The following is a 16,993-nucleotide window of genomic DNA, read 5'->3' as shown; positions in this document are numbered from 1 at the left end:
CAAACAGTAATCCATTAGCAATGGAATAATTTTCTATCACAAATTAGCAACGGATTCCGTTGCTAACTCCGTCAGTAATAAGCTGTTTTTTTGTATCACTATATTACATATCATATCGTATATAATCTAAAAACAGAGAGAAATTGCTCGTTTGTTTGGAGCATGATGACACACAAGTTTTCAAATTTACGAAATAGCACATAATCCGAAATCCCAATCCCAAAACCCAAAAAAAAAAAAAATCCCATTGTGCCCCGTTCATTTTTCTTTGGACGTGTAGTTTAGCTTAAAGCTAAGCCTAATTTTAACCCATCAAACCTAAACTTTATTATAATTTTAATACCGAATTACACAAATTCAAACTCTTATAAACTTTCAATCATCTACAAATAATCATGGACCTTTAAAATTTAATAATAGACCTTTATCAATTTTTAAGTCTATGCGAATAACTCTTCATTAGTAGTTATATACCCATTTTGATTGATCTATAAATAATCTTCCAAAACTTTAAGCTGCATGAGGTATAATTATTTGCATAAACATAAAAGTTTAAGGGCTTCATTGGAAAGTTCCAAAGGTTATAATGTTATCTGTACATGATTTAAAATTCATGGAGATTATGCATAATTTACCTAATTTTTATAAAACAATATCCTCGTTTGAATTTTATTTATCTTGTATCTTATATCTTATTTAAGAATCAAATATACTATAATAACAAATTGAAGTTAATTTAGAAAATCTGTCATCAAGTTCAAGAAACAACATATAATCTAATACTGCCCTTTCTTATTCTGAATCTAAGGGCCATTAACTATTTCATAAGACGAATGAAGGAGTTTGCCACGGCGAACCTTAACCGAAAAGGAAAAACTGGAAGCAGACTTGCTTCATTGTGGCGAAACATAAGTTGGCCACGGCGAAGTATGGCTGGGAAGTGAAAATAATTAAGAAAGAAGCGTTTTCCGCGATGAAGGTTGACAGAGAGACAAAATGCAATGAAATTTTCAAACTTCCCTAAAAGTTAACTTCAATGACTTCAAAAATGCCACAGTTAATTAGTTCTAAAACACCTAATGTCACAGCCTGATAATTTTATTCTAATTGATGAATGATTTGTGACTGACTATGGTCAACTAGAATAGTAGACTGGTAGAGGACCCAGGCTATGAGGAAAAATCAGGATAGGGACATAACGGTCATTCTTGAAAAGATTGGTCAAGAAAGGGCAGTATTGGAAATAATGTCCAAAATTCCTGAAAATTCCCAAAAATCATGAAAAATAGAAAGGAGGGTACAGAATAATGTTTGAGGCTTAGAAGATGAATATAAGATTAAAAATAATTTATCAGAGAATTATTTGTAATTATTGGAATTTTTGGTTAATTAAGGAAAATTAGCAAATTTCCATTATTTAAAATATATAGAGGCCTCAAAAATTCAAGGAAAAATAGGGATAAATTATGTGACATATTATCCTAATTTATAAAATTACTTCCCACCTTTGGATGTACAGAGGTTAGCTTAAAGAATATTTATTACCGAATTATTATCGATAGAATAGTGATTTTTGACAGAATAAAATTTAGAAAATTATAGAGGGAGGTAAAACTTGAGAAAAATTATGGATTACCCTTGGGATGAGGGGAATTTAATGAGGTGTTGAAATCAAAATTTTGTGACAGTAAATTGGACAGGATTGTTGGAAAATCGGACCGGAAATATACAAATAATCAGTGGATTGCACTGATTATTGGATGAGTCATTTTTTTTCCAATATTAAGAGTAATATTTTGGCCAAAATAAAGGGGGAGGACAAAGTTTGGGCCTATATTTACTTTGTGATCATACCAAAACAAGCAATATACTTAATTAGCAAGGATATTTTAGGAATAACAACACTTATTTATTATAAATAAACAACTTAACTTACTTCCTTAATCTCTTCAAATAAGTCAATTGGGTCTTATAATTAGGACCGGAGGAGTATTTAAGTATATTATCCCAAAAAAAAAAAATCCCAAACTTCGGGAGTGTTGAGAAGTAGGTACAGGGAACAAGGGAGAGATAGATTAATAAGTATTCCCAATGTATTTTAGGAGCAATAATGAAAATAAATAAAATAATATTTAACATCATTCAAATTATCTAAAAAGAATATCTTGATATACCTAGGTCATTAGAGAACAATCACTACATCAAGAAATAAAATGTGTGATGGAAGAAAATTAAGAAAACATCATCACAAATTAATTTTATCTATATATGATTTTTTTTTTAAATTCTCCTCTACTACTTATTCATCTGTTGAACACTAGCCTAGGGAAGTGCATAAAGTTTGAAATATATTGAAGGAATTTATAAATTCTCATAAGCCTCCCATTAATAACAAAAATTTCAAAAATGACACGAATAAAATTAACATCATAAAAAAGCAAATTCATTTCACTGGCAAATAAGGTCCACAAGAAATGCTTCTCCCAATATTTAGCGGGTAAGAACACCTGTTAAAAGGTTGGGTCCTCCAATTGAGAGTGATCCTCGCATGCTTTAATTTTCTCCTAATATTTATGCATGGTCCCCCCCCCCAAAAAAAATATCATCAAGCATGCAGTTCAGAGCCTACTGAATCGGGTTGAGAGAGTAAAGATACAGAATAAGCCTGAAGAAGCAACCTTACTAAGATTAATTTTGCCATCACTCACATTTTATACAAATAGCCATATCCAAGTCTTTCAGATAAGAGGATGAATGTCTCAACCCTAACAGTTGAAATTCTTCTATAGTAGATGCAAATTGCAATTACCAACAACAGCATCAAGTAGCCATTTCATGCATGAAAGGTGATTGACTATACTATGAATAGGCCTTGATCTACTACAGTATAATCTGCTGAATCATGTAGGTGACTTGAAAGTTCTGCAACAAGACCTGGATCATAATACTCTGGCATTCCTATATTCTCCAATCCCCAGTTCATATTATAGCATTCACCATGCAGCCAATAGAAATGCAAGTCCTCGTCCAGTGGTAGCGAAGCCACCTCACCTCCCAAAACTAGGTTTTCGGGATAAAAAGCCAGGTCAGAATTGATGCCTAGATTGATGCCCTGAGTTTTCATGTCCAAATTCTTAGTTGAAGTGGGTTCTGAAAGTTGACCATTCTCCATAAGGCTCTTGGACTGTGTAGGAAAGTTGTCCACTACACTCCCTATTGAACTCACAGGACTGGCATAGTCACTTTTGTGATCAGTATACATTGGCTTAGTTTCAATGGAGGCAGCCATCTCTCCCTCTGTGATAGAGGGGTTGGAACTAACTTAGCATTATTGATTATTGCATGATTAATTGCTATTATGTGGTTGGACTTTCTTGATTATAATGTGGCTGCTTTTTGTACTTTCTTGCTTTGGCCTTTGCATGATTGAGTTTGCCAAATGATAAGCATGCTAGTTCACCAATAGTAGTTAATGTAATTGTGCATGTTGATGATGCTTGTTGGTGTTATAGTTGGTTAATTTGCTATTGGCATTTCGATGAAATCTCATTCCACAAATGCAACCTAATATTTTAGGGCCTGAATTCTCCAAGGAAAAGTTGCAGATTGAAGGCTAACTTGTAGGGTTTAGCCACAAAAATTCGTGAACTCATTTTGGTTATGTACATATTATACTAATAGTGCTGTAAGCACACTAACACTGACTAGTTCACGTGACTTTTTGTTTATGCTCCTGAATGCGTTTAGTCACAAAATTTGGTATGATGAAAGATAACGTCCTCAGCTTCAATTTGATAGCTAATACATTAAAAATGTCCTAGTATACGATTTACAATGATTTTTCAAAGTTAAAGGTCAGAATCTGGGAAAAAGGGTTTTTGGCAAATGGACAGTGTTGCATTTCTCAAAAACCTGATGCTTTTTCATAAGGAATTGGACAATGAGATTATTTTTCCTTGAAATAGGACTTAAAGAGCTTTAAGTAGAATTTTGAACCACCTCAATTGGAGTTTTTTGAAATAAGTTATGAATTTTTTAAATTGGGCCAGAAAAACTGGATTTTTACCCGATGAATAGTAAAAATCTGAAGTTTAGCGTTTTTGTGGTAAAAAGTGAACCCAAGACCATCCAACGTGGTCTAAAATGGTTTTGAAAGGAACCTAAGTTAATATAATAGTAAGGTGTGACATGTCTTGCATCCAACTGTACATGTGTCTCTTCCATCTAACCATACACTTGTCTCTTCCATATCCCTTCATCATTTTGGCATTAAAATAGAGAGAAAATTAATATAAAATCAGTGCAAAATATATTTCTTGGACAGTCCTCCACCTATCTTGCCATTCCACACCGTATCAGGTATTTTTTCAGGTCCTGACTTACCCGAGACCACTAAGACATGTTCTGGCGCTATTTTCTCATCTTAAATAAATCCACATGGCATTATATGACATGCCTAAAGAGGAAGTGATGCTCTTCCCTTGTTCTTCTATTAAAATAATTAATAATATTTATTTGAGAGTAAACTTGACTGAATTTTTTCTACCGGTTAATGACTTCGAGAATCTGTCTCTAGGTACTGATACTATTTATTCATCATAGGGGATTTTTCTAATTTTTCTTAAGTCAAAAGTTAACCTCTAGACATTTGACTTTGGCTTTTCCAGGATATTGTGCAAATAGGTTTTAAATTCTATTAAAGCAGGCCTCTTCTCTTTCTGGGGATGTAATTATTTTTAAAACCTGGGATAATTCCTCAAGTATTTTTCTTCATTTTTGTCCAATTATCTAAGGCCTCCCTATACTTTAAATAATTTATTTTTGATAATATTCAAAATCAGTCAAAACCCTAGAAATTTCACAAATTCCTTCCAAGGGCATTTTCGTTATTTTTAGCCTCATGCAGGCCTCTGGACCCTACTCCTATTTTTTTGGAATTTTTCTGAGGTATCCAGGCCTTAACCTACCAGTTCTCATTTTCTGGGATTTTTCTAGGATTTTCAGGCATAATTTTCATTTTTGCCCTTGCCAGCCCAAAACTTTGCAAAATTATGATTTTATTCCTAGTTTGGTTTAACCTCATAATTCACCTCATTGAGGCTTCCAGCATAACCTTTGGCTTATATTTATCTCTATTTCTCATTCTTGGGTCTTGAGACTTCATCCGAGTCTCTAACTTCCTATTTTCTCGGTCCTAGAAACTTTTTCTTTGCAATTTAGTCCCTAAGAATCCCTCTGTCTTTCCAGGAAATCTCTGGAACCTTTGCCAAGAAAGGTCTAGTAGCCTGCCTATTTCAGGCTAATTTCGGTGCTTCTAGGCCCAAAATATACTCCCGCAGCAGCAATATCGTGAAAAAGGGTTTTAAGAAATATTCTGAATTGATCTCATGTCTTCTTGTGGCTGAACAAAATAATTAAAAAAAATCATGAGATCCGTCTCATTGGATCAGCTCCATTCCCTGAAACGAATGTGAATGTATGCAATAATTATCATGTGCGTGGACGCGGTCATGGTCTTAGCCGAGGTCGTGGTCGTGGCAGGGTACGCGTAAATTATCATTATTGTGGTGATGAAAGTAACACTTATAACCCCAATACCCACCAAAAGAAGAAACTTAGTGATGGGTTGAAAAAAGATAAGAATGGCCCTTCAAGAGTTGTTTAAAATCAATGTTACCGACAGGAAAGGACATTGGTCACATATTTGTCATACGCCTGAGCATCTAACAAAACTTTATCAGGCATCCATATAAAGAAGTTCAAATAATGTGGAAATAAATTTGACCTTTCAAATTGATGATGTGGAGGTAAATTTTGTATACAAAAATGATTATGTCAATAAGCTAAATGATGTTAATGGCCTTGAACTATGACACATTTAGATGTGGCTGATTTCTCTAAGAATCATGATTATAAGAGTTTGGATAATTTTAGTTTGCTTTATTTATGCTTTACTTACGTTTATTACCTTCTCTTTTTTAAGAGCATTATTAATCATGATGTACTTTGAATTTATGTCAATGAATGTTTTTTTGTGTGTGAAGAATATAGATGTTTCTCTTCCTTTTGTTGGGCACAAGAATAAAGATATATATATATATATATATATCTCATAGATAGTGCTACAACACACACCATACTCAAAGATAGAAAATATTTTTCTTATCTTACGATAAATAGTGCAAGCATCAATATTATAGCGGGTGATACAAAACTAATTAAAGGTTCTAGAAGAGGAATTATAATATTACCTAGAGGAACAAAATTTGTTATTAGTTATGCTTTATATTCCTTTAAGTCTCAAAGGAATTTATTAAGTTTTAAAGATATCCACGAAATGAATATCATATTAAGACTATAAATGAGAAAAACATTGAATATCTACATGTTACCATGGTAAGAAATGGAGAAAAATGTGTCATGAAAAAATTACCGACATTATCTTCTGAGTTGTACTATACAAATATTAGTACAATATAAATAAATGCCACAGTAAACTAGAAGTTTATTGATAAAGATACATTTATTTTTTGGCATGATCGGTTGGGTCATCCCAGATCAACTATAATATGAAGAATTATTAAAAATTCACATGGATACCCATTGAAGAGCCAGAAGATTATTCAATTTAAAGATTTTTCATGTGCTATTTGTTCTCAAGGAAAATAAATTATAAGGCCTTCATTGACAAAAGTAGAAGTTGAATCTCCTGTATTTCTAGAGTGTATCTAAGGAGATATATGTAGACCTGTCCATCCATCATGCAGACCATTCAAATATTTTATGGTTTTAATAGATGCATTTACAAGATGTTCCCATATATGTTTGTTATCAACATGTAATTTAGCACTTGCTAGATTACTTGCTCAAATAATTCGACTAAAAGTATAGTTTCCAGACCATACAATTAAGACAAGTCGTCTTGATAATGCTAGTGAGTTTTCATTTCAAGTTTTTAATAATTATTGCATGGCAACTAGAATAACAGTAGAAAAATCTATTGCTTATGTCCACACTCAAAATGGCCTAATAGAATCACTTATTAAACGCCTCCAATTGATTGCTAGACCAATACTTTTGAGATTAAAACTTCCCATTTCAGTTTGGGGACATACAATTTTACATGCAGCAGTAATTGTATGTATAAGGCCAACAATTTATCATGAATTCTTCTAGTTACAATTGACTTTTGGTCGAGAGGCAAATATTTCCCATCTTAAAATTTTTTGATGTGTGGTATTTGTCCCTATTACTCCACCACAACGCACAAAGATGGTACCTCAAAGAAGGTTAGGGATATATGTTAGCTATGAATCTCCTTCTATAATTAAGTATTCAGAACTATTAATAGGAGATTTGTTTACATCACATTTTGATGATTATCATTTTGATGAGACAATTTTTCCAATATTAGGGAGAGATAATAAGCAGCTGGATAAAGAAATCACATAAAAAGCATTATCATTATTTCATCTAGATCCTCGTACACAACAATGTGAACTTAAGTTCAAAGAATAATTCATTTGCAAAACATTATAAATCAATTGACAAATGCACTTACTCATCCTAAGAAAATTATTAAATCTGATATTTCAGTTGAAAATGCTCTGATTAGAATTGATATCCTAGCAGGACAATTAGAAAACACAAGTGAAACCAAATGATGCTTGAAGTGGGCAGACCACTCAGTTCCAAAGATAAAACTCCTAGAAAGAAAAAAGGAGCAAATATTCATAATGGTTATGATAGTCAAATTGATGAGGCAAGTCCTATAGGAGAGGACCAAAACATAACTAATCAAAAGGCCTAAGAAGAGGCCCAGGTACCTGAAAATAATGAAGAGATCTCGATAAGTTATGTTGCCGCAGGAAAAAAGATGGAACCGAGAGAATACAGTCATCGATAACATTTTTTCATATAATGTTGATGTTGAAATAATTAAGCAACATGAGGATCTTAAACCTACATCAGTTGAAAAATGTAGACATAGAGATGATTGGCCAAAATGGAAAGATGCAATTCAAACAGAGTTAAATTTACTTTCAAAACGTGAAGCTTTTGGACCTATAGTCCACATACCAAATGGTGTAAAACCAGTTGGGTACAGATGGGTCTTTGTGCACAAATGAAACAAGAAAAATGAGATTATTAGATATAAAACACGGCTTGCAATACAAGGGTTTTTACAAAGACCTGGTATTGATTATGAAGATACATATTCTCCTGTAGTGGCTATAATTACTTTAAGATATATAATTAGTTTGGCAGTCTATAGAAAACTTGAAATGCGTCTAATGGATGTTGTTACGGCATATTTGTATGGTTCTTTAAATACTGAGATTTATATGAAAATCTCTAAAGGATTTAAATTGCCAGAAACATGTAAGAATTCTCGAGAAAATTATGCAATTCGTTTGCATAAATCCTTATACAGATTAAAACAATATGGAAGAATGTGGTATAACCGAATTAGTGAATATTTGTTGAGAGAAGGCTATAAAAATGATCCAATTTGCCCATATGTTTTTATAAAAAGAAATGGATAAGAGTTTGCTATAATTATTGTCTATATGGATTATTTAAATATAATTAAAACTCCCAAAGAGCTTCAAAAAGCAGTTGATTGTCTAAAAAAAGAATTTGAAATGAAAGATTTTGGAAGAACAAAGTTTTGCCTCGGCTTGCAAATTGAGCACTTAGCAAATTGAATTTTCCTCCATCAATCGACTTATACTAAAAAGGTACTAAAGCGATTTTATATAGATCAGGCCTATCCATTATCTACTCCTATGATTGTAAGATCACTTGATAAGCATAATAACTTCTTAGTCCTGAAGTATCATATCTTAGTGCCATAGGTACATTAATATATCTTGCTAATTCAACACGACTTGATATTGCATTTACTGTTAGTTTATTGGCAAGATTTAATTCTTCCCCAATAAGAAGGCATTGGAATGAAATTAAGCATATATTTTGATATCTCCGAGGGACAATTGATATGGGATTATTTTACTTTAATGAATCAGAATCACAATTACTTGGCTATGCAGATGCAAGATTTCTATCAGATCCACATAAAAGCAAGTCTCAAACAGGATATTTATTTATTTGTGGACGTACAACGATCTCATGACGTTCAATAAAACAAACTTTATCAGTTACCTCATCAAATCATGTGGAAATAAATGTAATTTATGAGGCAAATCGAAAATATGTTTGGCTGATGTCAGTGACTCAATATATTCAAAAAATGTGTGGTTTTTCCCTTGAATAGAAGATTCCAACAGTATTATATGAAGATAGTATAGTATGTATAGCTCAAATAAAAGGAGGATATATTAAAGGAGATAGAATAAAGCATATTTCTCCAAAGTTCTTTTTCACTCACGATCTTTTGAAAAGTGGTGATATAGATTTTCAACAAATTCGCTCATGTGACAACTTTGCTGATTTGTTTACCAAGACACTGCTGACTAGAACATTTGAGAAGTTAATGTATGGTATTGGAATGTGTTGACTTAAAGATTTAAAATGATATTATCATTAGGAGGAGTAAATATTGTATACTCTTTTTTCTGCACTAGGTTTTTGTACCAATAGGTATTTCCTAGTAAGGTTTTAATAAGGCATAATACTCGTTATGGACTTCCAATGGGGAGTATTATAAATATTGCATGAGTGGATGCCCATAACCCCTAACCCTTAGAATTCTCATAGGATTCTTTACCTTCAAATGTCATAAACCACATAACCTTCCTAATGAATGACTTGGGAGAAGTTTCTCATTATTAATGCCATTATGATATTCTTTATTGCTTTGTAATCTTAGTATAGGACTTAATGTTTGGAGGCTTATAAAGAGAGGGCATGCATAAGGTATTTTTACCATGAAACAAAGTGAATAAGAAAAAGATCATTGTCTTCTCTATTTCTTGTTTTCTCTTCTACTCTCTAGTATTCTTATTTCTTGTAGTTTTGCAGCATACTAATAATTTTTGAGTAGCAAATATTGCACAAATATACAATGTATAATTTTATCTTAATTTATCATTTGTAAACTATTAGTATTTCTTAAAAAAGTAACATGTCCGTTAAATAAGAATAAAATTAAAAAAATGATAAAAAAATTAGAAATTACTAAATCCCAAATCAGGTTGGGTAACAACATTTTATTTAGTGTTAACAACACTAAATTTATAAATAACAAAATTTTTTTATTGACATTTAGTTTTTTTTTTGTCATTTTCCCGCTACTAAATTTTTGTAATATAAAGTTAATGAAATTAAAATTTTTCTCCATTTAAGTAAAATATAAGTGCCACGACAATTTGGGTTGATGAATTTATTTTAAATTATTTCAAATAAATGTTTTAATTTTATTTATACTAAATGAGATTATGAAAGGAGAAAAAAAAATGTCATGAACCATATTCAAGTATCGATAATAATTGTGGGGAATAAAATTTACAAAAAAATGAGATTTTATGTTTTTTTGGGAGTGAGAAATGAGATTTTATTCAAAGTAAAATAAAGAGATAAATGAATGCAAGAACTGGGAAGTTAAGGGAGGAAACAATTTTCACCCGCCTTCGAATCGGTTTCACTGAATCTGGTTATAAGCTGCATTAACTCCAAATAAATGCACACAATGTTCTAGGCAGAACAGAATCCTTTATTTTCGTTCAGCTTGCTGCTGAATTTGAGCCTCTTTTCCTCCTCCTGGGTCATCTCCTCCGTTACCGACCATAGCTAGGGTTTCATTTGGGAAGAAATCTGCGATTGAGCTTTCTCCTTCGTTAAGGAAGGGGTTTTGTTGTTATTTACTTGCTGTATGTATGCCTGTTATTGTAGCTTCTCCATGATCTCGCTCTTCTGATCTGTGTTGTTATCTGCTGCTTGAATTTCCCAGTCCTGTTGTGAGTGATGGGTTCACATTATTTGTTTGTTGATGGTTTATATGAGAAGAAGTGGGGTTGAACGGTGGTGTGGTTGAGATTGAATTTTTCGGCCGTGGTTCTTCCATGGGCGGGCGTATTTGGGGGTGAAATTTATCCTGTATGCTGATTACTATGGTTTCGTTTTTATTTTCTGATTCTTTTCTTGGTAAAGTTTATGTACTTCTTCAATTTGTAAATATTTCGCTCGTGTATTGCAGTTTTTAATACCTGGGATTAAGCTTGCCAACATGTCGATGTGTGAGCGCAAGACGATCGACCTAGAACAAGGATGGGATTTTATGCAGAATGGCATCACAAAGCTGAAGAATATTCTTGAAGGGTTGCCCGAGCCTCAGTTTAGTTCCGAGGACTATATGATGTTATATACGTATCCGTCGCTAAGCAGTTTCATTGTTCACATGTTTAGTCTATAATTTATTTTTATTTTTCATTTTTTTTGTTTGATCACTTTGGCTTGAGTTGATCGCATATTTTCGTTAGGCACTGCATTTCCTTAAATCGTGTTGCAGGACTATCTACAATATGTGCACTCAAAAGCCTCCTCATGATTATTCCCAGCAACTGTATGACAAGTACAGGGAATCGTTTGAAGAATACATTCTATCAACGGTAACTCTATTGTCTGGATATCTTTTGGATAAACTTGCACGTTATGTACTGTCTTTTTTTTTGGGGGTGGGGGGTATGTTACAGTCTTAAGTTTTGCCTCTTACGTGCCTAGCCTCATGACATCGAATGTGACATCGTTTATTCCATAGCAATGAATTTGGTAAAGGCTGCATAATCACGACTTAATTGGCTAATTGACGTACTTCTGTTTTAGAATGCATATTATGTTGTTCTTTAAAGGCATCCTAGAAGATGCAAAACAAGTAACTAATGGGGTCTGATATTGATTATATCAAAGTTATCTATGGAGCTTCCCATGCGTATTGTAGCGACATCAGCTCCTAAATGGCACAGGGTGCATCACAGTTACACTCAATAATGCTGAGCAGGTGTTAAATATTCAAATTTTTTATTTGATTCTCAGTTTACAACAATACACTAATGAAACAGATTATATATATATATATATATATATATATATATATATGTTTGCATGTTTGAAGGGCTAAAATCATATCCAAATCACAATCTCAATTCCTAATCTGATAAGCGTTTGGACTCAAATGTTATGTAAAACACTATGCCAAACATTTACTTTATCTTCAGTCTATGAATTAAAAAAACTGATTGTCAAAGAGAGACTGCATACAATAAGAAATTATGGATCTCAGTCAGCAAGCTGTTGCTAGCCTTGGGTTGTGCCAATGACAGACAAAAATAACTATTTGGCTAACAGCAACGTCAAGCTTTCTTGAAATGTGCTTGAAAGGGGTAGGAAGTGCTGATATTTATGGTTAGGTAGAGCAGAAGGCTACACATGTACCATTTGTATCTATGTGCATTAAGATCCTGATTCACGGACCTCTTGGTTTGAGAAATAAAAATAAGAGGATTGAACATTTCTTTTGACTCTTTTTCAAATTTGATAAATGTTGGTTGATCGTATGTACCTACTATCATCGGAATTTGAATATCATTATTGTTTTCCAATTTTGTGCATGTTGTGATGGCACATGTTGGCTGTGGAACTTGCTGTAACTGTGCTGAATGAAATTGAAAGTTGCTAACCCACTGCTGTGTAATTGAATTAATAAGCTAAGACATTACCCGACTATTTTCTATGCACTAAGCAGCAAACCTTGAAGTGGAGGTTTCTGGTTGGGATGAGCTGCCATCGAGTAGACCCTGGAAGATAGTTCTCATCGTCGAGTTTGTAAGGTGTAATGAGATTGATTTTGTCGTTGGATACTATTGGGCCAGCCATGAATGAAGACTGGTTGGCACTTGAATTAATGCTGGCTTGGAGTGCGCCATATTTGCCAAATTGAACAGGAGTGTTAGCCATTAAAATTCAAGGATGAATATCGCAAGTTTAGTGAATTGATCACGTGTGATAATGTGACTTGAAGGGGGAAAAAAAAGGACAGAGATCGCACTATTTTGTGCGAATGAAGGCAAGAAAAACACAATATTTTGTGCGACACATAGATGGCCCACATAAATTTACTAAGTTCATGGTACCAAGAAGAAAATAGAGAGGGAGAATAAAGAAGAAATTGGTTGAGTAATTGATGCTCAGCTTCAAAGCTTTATTGATTTATTTGCTTGATAGATATGGTAAAAATAAAGGATAAAGCCTTAGGATAAAACCTAATATCTTAAAATTGAAATTTAGATCAGGATAGAAACATATCCTATCTAATCTATCTAATTCATTCTAATCTAAATAATACATGAAATAATTAATAAAGAACTGACTAATTGGGCCCTCCTAAGTGGGCTTAGGCCTCATCTTTCAACATAAAAGAATTACTAGCTGAACATTTTCTTATTTCCCATAAAGATCTAATATGAAAAGTAGTAAATGATCCTCGTTGTGGGCCATCTATGTCGCCCAAAATATTGTGTTTTATATCACTATGACTGCCTTTTCCTAATATTGTCAGATCCATATATGTATATGTGAGAATGAGGCTCAGAAGTCATATGAATCTCAAATTTAAACATCATTAGAAGCAGTATTTATGTCATAATGAGGCACAGAAGTAATATGACTGAAGCACACAATACTTTTATGTATTTTAAAATCGTTAGCTAAATCTCAATTTTGTGATGGGTTTTTTTGGGGTCATGTCTAGTTTATTTTACAGTTTAACTATAAAGTATGCCATTAGCATTTTTTTAAAATTATATTATTTTTTGTATTTATCAGTTGCTACTATTTTCTTTCCAACATTTCTTCTAATAAAATTCAATCTTTGTATCATTTAGGTATTACCTTCTTTGAGAGAGAAGCATGATGAATTTATGTTGAGAGAGCTCGTGAGAAGGTGGGCAAACCATAAGATTATGGTTAGGTGGCTTTCTCGCTTCTTTCACTATTTAGATCGCTACTTTATTGCTCGGAGATCACTTCCACCTCTTAATGAAGTTGGATTGAGTTGCTTCCGGGATTTGGTAATGTAACAACAACTGAATCTTCTGTGGGGTTATGTTATTCTTTCTGCTAGGACGCTAGTACCGAAGGTAGCTTTCTTGCAAATCAATTTTATGTGCTTCTCTATGTACAGGTGTACAAGGAACTAAATGGTAAAGTGAGGGATGCTGTTATCTCTCTTGTAAGTTTTTTTGTTTTAGTGAGATCTTCATTAACTGCAAATTTATATGAATTAATCGAAATTTTTTCCAAAGATTGATCAAGAACGGGAGGGAGAACAAATTGATCGAGCTTTATTGAAAAATGTGCTAGATATATTTGTTGAAATTGGAATGGGACAAATGGGTTGCTATGAGAATGATTTTGAAGCTGACATGCTCAAAGACACCTCTGCATATTATTCTCGAAAGGCTTCCAACTGGATACTTGAAGATTCTTGTCCTGATTATATGCTCAAGGTTTGTTTTCTCTGTTGTTCTCACTGTAGCTTGTTCACTTCATTTACATTACTGGATATCATTTGCTCTGGTGCTCACAGGCTGAGGAGTGCTTAAGGCGTGAAAAAGATAGGGTTGCTCATTACTTGCATTCTAGTAGCGAGCCGAGATTACTTGAGGTTTGTTATTGACTATCAGGTCTACTACTATGTTGAATAGGTCATATCTTGCTAGGCAACTCCAAAACAAAGTTTGTTATAGACTATGATTAAGTTTTGTGGCTCGTGTTCAAAGTTTCTTAACAATTTTGATGTTTTTGTTCTTCTTGTGGAAAATCACTTCTAGAAAGTTCAACATGAACTATTAACTGTGTATGCAACCCCAACTCCTTGAAAAAGAGCACTCTGGATGTCACGCATTACTTAGAGACGACAAGGTATTTGGTAGACCCTTTTTTAAAAAAAAAAAATAAACTTGTGATGCCTACAATTTGTTATATGTTTAACTCTTTCTTTAAATGCTTAGATTGAAGACTTATCACGGATGTTCCGGCTCTGTTCTAAAATACCTCGCGGGTTGGATCCTGTTGCTGGGTATATTTAAGCAGGTTGATACTGTTGAACTTTCTTATCTTTCTTGCATTTCCTCCCAGTTTTGTATGCCAATAAGGAGTCTGATCATGTTGGTTTGTTTATATGATGTTCTCTTTCCCCACGTTGTAGCATGTTACTACTGAAGGAATGGTGTTGGTGAAGCAGGCCGAAGATGCAGCTAGTAACAAAAAGGTCTGATATCTGGTCTACAGTTTATACATCTATATTTGGAGATTATTAAATGAAAACTTATACTTGGGCATGCATTACCTTCCGTGTTTTCTGAGCTAATCGCTATCATGTGTACTACGTCAGAATTATCATGCAGCGATATACAAGTTCAGGGGAAAAGAAATTTTTTGTTTTTGTTTCTAAATGTTTCACGAGCATGCTTATGATGTTAATCAAAGGTTATATGAGGTACAAGTAAGAGTATTACCAGTTCTAAAATTCTAACTAACTCAGTGTAAATGATTAGTTCATTTGGTTTAAATCGAACTGCACTTCAATTGCTTTTGCCTTAGATCTGTACTGTTAATTTGTTCCAGCGAAATACTTGTATCATTAAGTTCTAAAAAGCTTCAAACAAACGGCCACATAGGCGACCGATAGCTTCAAACTGTCTCTTCTTTCTGAAAATTTTGTGCAAAATGATGGCATTTTGAGGCAATTTATTTTTATTCCTAACCTTTCTTCTTTATGTTTCTAATTAATATTCCTACAGGCAGAGAAAAGGATGTTGTCGGCATGCAGGAACAGGTAACAGCTGAAACTTCCTTAGTTCCAAGGCACAGTAATTTTTTCATGTGAGGGAACTGAAATTGGTTTCTTTCTTCAGTTTTTTGTTCGGAAGGTGATTGAGCTGCATGACAAGTACCTGGCATATGTGAATGGCTGTTTTCAGAATCATACACTTTTCCATAAGTTTTGATCTGACTTTGAAATTGTCGTGTAGGATAATTATATTGTTAAATAACTTGAAATTTTTTATCTTTCAGGCGCATAAGGAGGCTTTTGAGGTCTTCTGCAACAAGGGTGTTGCTGGAAGCTCAAGCGCAGAACTGCTTGCAACCTTCTGTGACAATATTCTTAAGAAAGGAGGAAGTGAAAAATTGAGTGATGAAGCAATTGAAGAAACTCTTGAAAAGGTCTGCATTATTGTAAATGTACTGCATGCATCTGTAAAATAGATTCTTGACTTGGGTTTGTTTTTTTGGCTGGTCTGTGTGCAGGTGGTCAAGCTGCTCGCCTATATTAATGACAAGGACATGTTTGCTGAATTCTATAGGTAAATTAAAGGAGAAAGGAAAATTTCGTTGATGATTAAGTTTAATTATTGCTGCTCTGGGGGTTCTATCTTTCCATAACTTTATCTGTTCATTTCTCTATTAAAGCAGACAAGTTGTCCTAATAGGTTTATCAGTCATTAGCAACTGTGTTTACAGATTCATTTCCAAGAACCAAATTCAGGGTTGCCACTAAGTTTTTCTTTTCATTTATTTTAAACAGAACTAGAAGTAGCAAGTGTTAGCACTCTCATACACTGCCGCATAACTAGCTAGAAGTTTATTATTGAAGACCCCTTAAAAGGTGAGGTGGATGTAGGGGGTGTTTGGCAACCTCTAAACCATGGTTTTAGAAGCACTTTTCAGCAAACGAGGCAAACTCCTCCACATATTTACTTCTTAAACTGTAAAAGCACTTCTGAAACCATGGTTTGGTTTCTATCCAAACACCCCCTTAGTTACAATATTAGGAAAACTATAATAGAAATACAGTGGTATAAAACAAAGAAAGTGGAGAGAAATTGGAGTATGTGGATGTGCATTATTATCATGTTGTTGTTATATTCTTATGACTGATAGTCCTATACTCATTATCTAATCTCACAAGACATTTCAATTAGAAAAGGGCCATGGACTTTGTGGGACAAAAAAGTGGAGGGTAGTGGAGGGT

At 33.4% G+C, this 16,993-nt stretch overlaps 1 pseudogene; it reads left to right on the top strand.

Moving 5' to 3' along the window:
* The first annotated feature begins 10,838 nt into the window (after window positions 1–10,838).
* On the top strand, window positions 10,839–16,329 carry LOC114757594 (cullin-1-like; annotated as a pseudogene).
* Window positions 16,330–16,993: the final 664 nt, after the last annotated feature.

Source organism: Neltuma alba, unplaced genomic scaffold, assembly GCF_004799145.2.
Source record: "Neltuma alba isolate B1F8T4 unplaced genomic scaffold, ASM479914v2 tig00010614_pilon, whole genome shotgun sequence".
Taxonomy (NCBI): domain Eukaryota; kingdom Viridiplantae; phylum Streptophyta; class Magnoliopsida; order Fabales; family Fabaceae; genus Neltuma; species Neltuma alba.
Note: the sequence above shows the minus strand (reverse complement) of the source record. Positions and strands in the feature narration are given on the sequence as shown.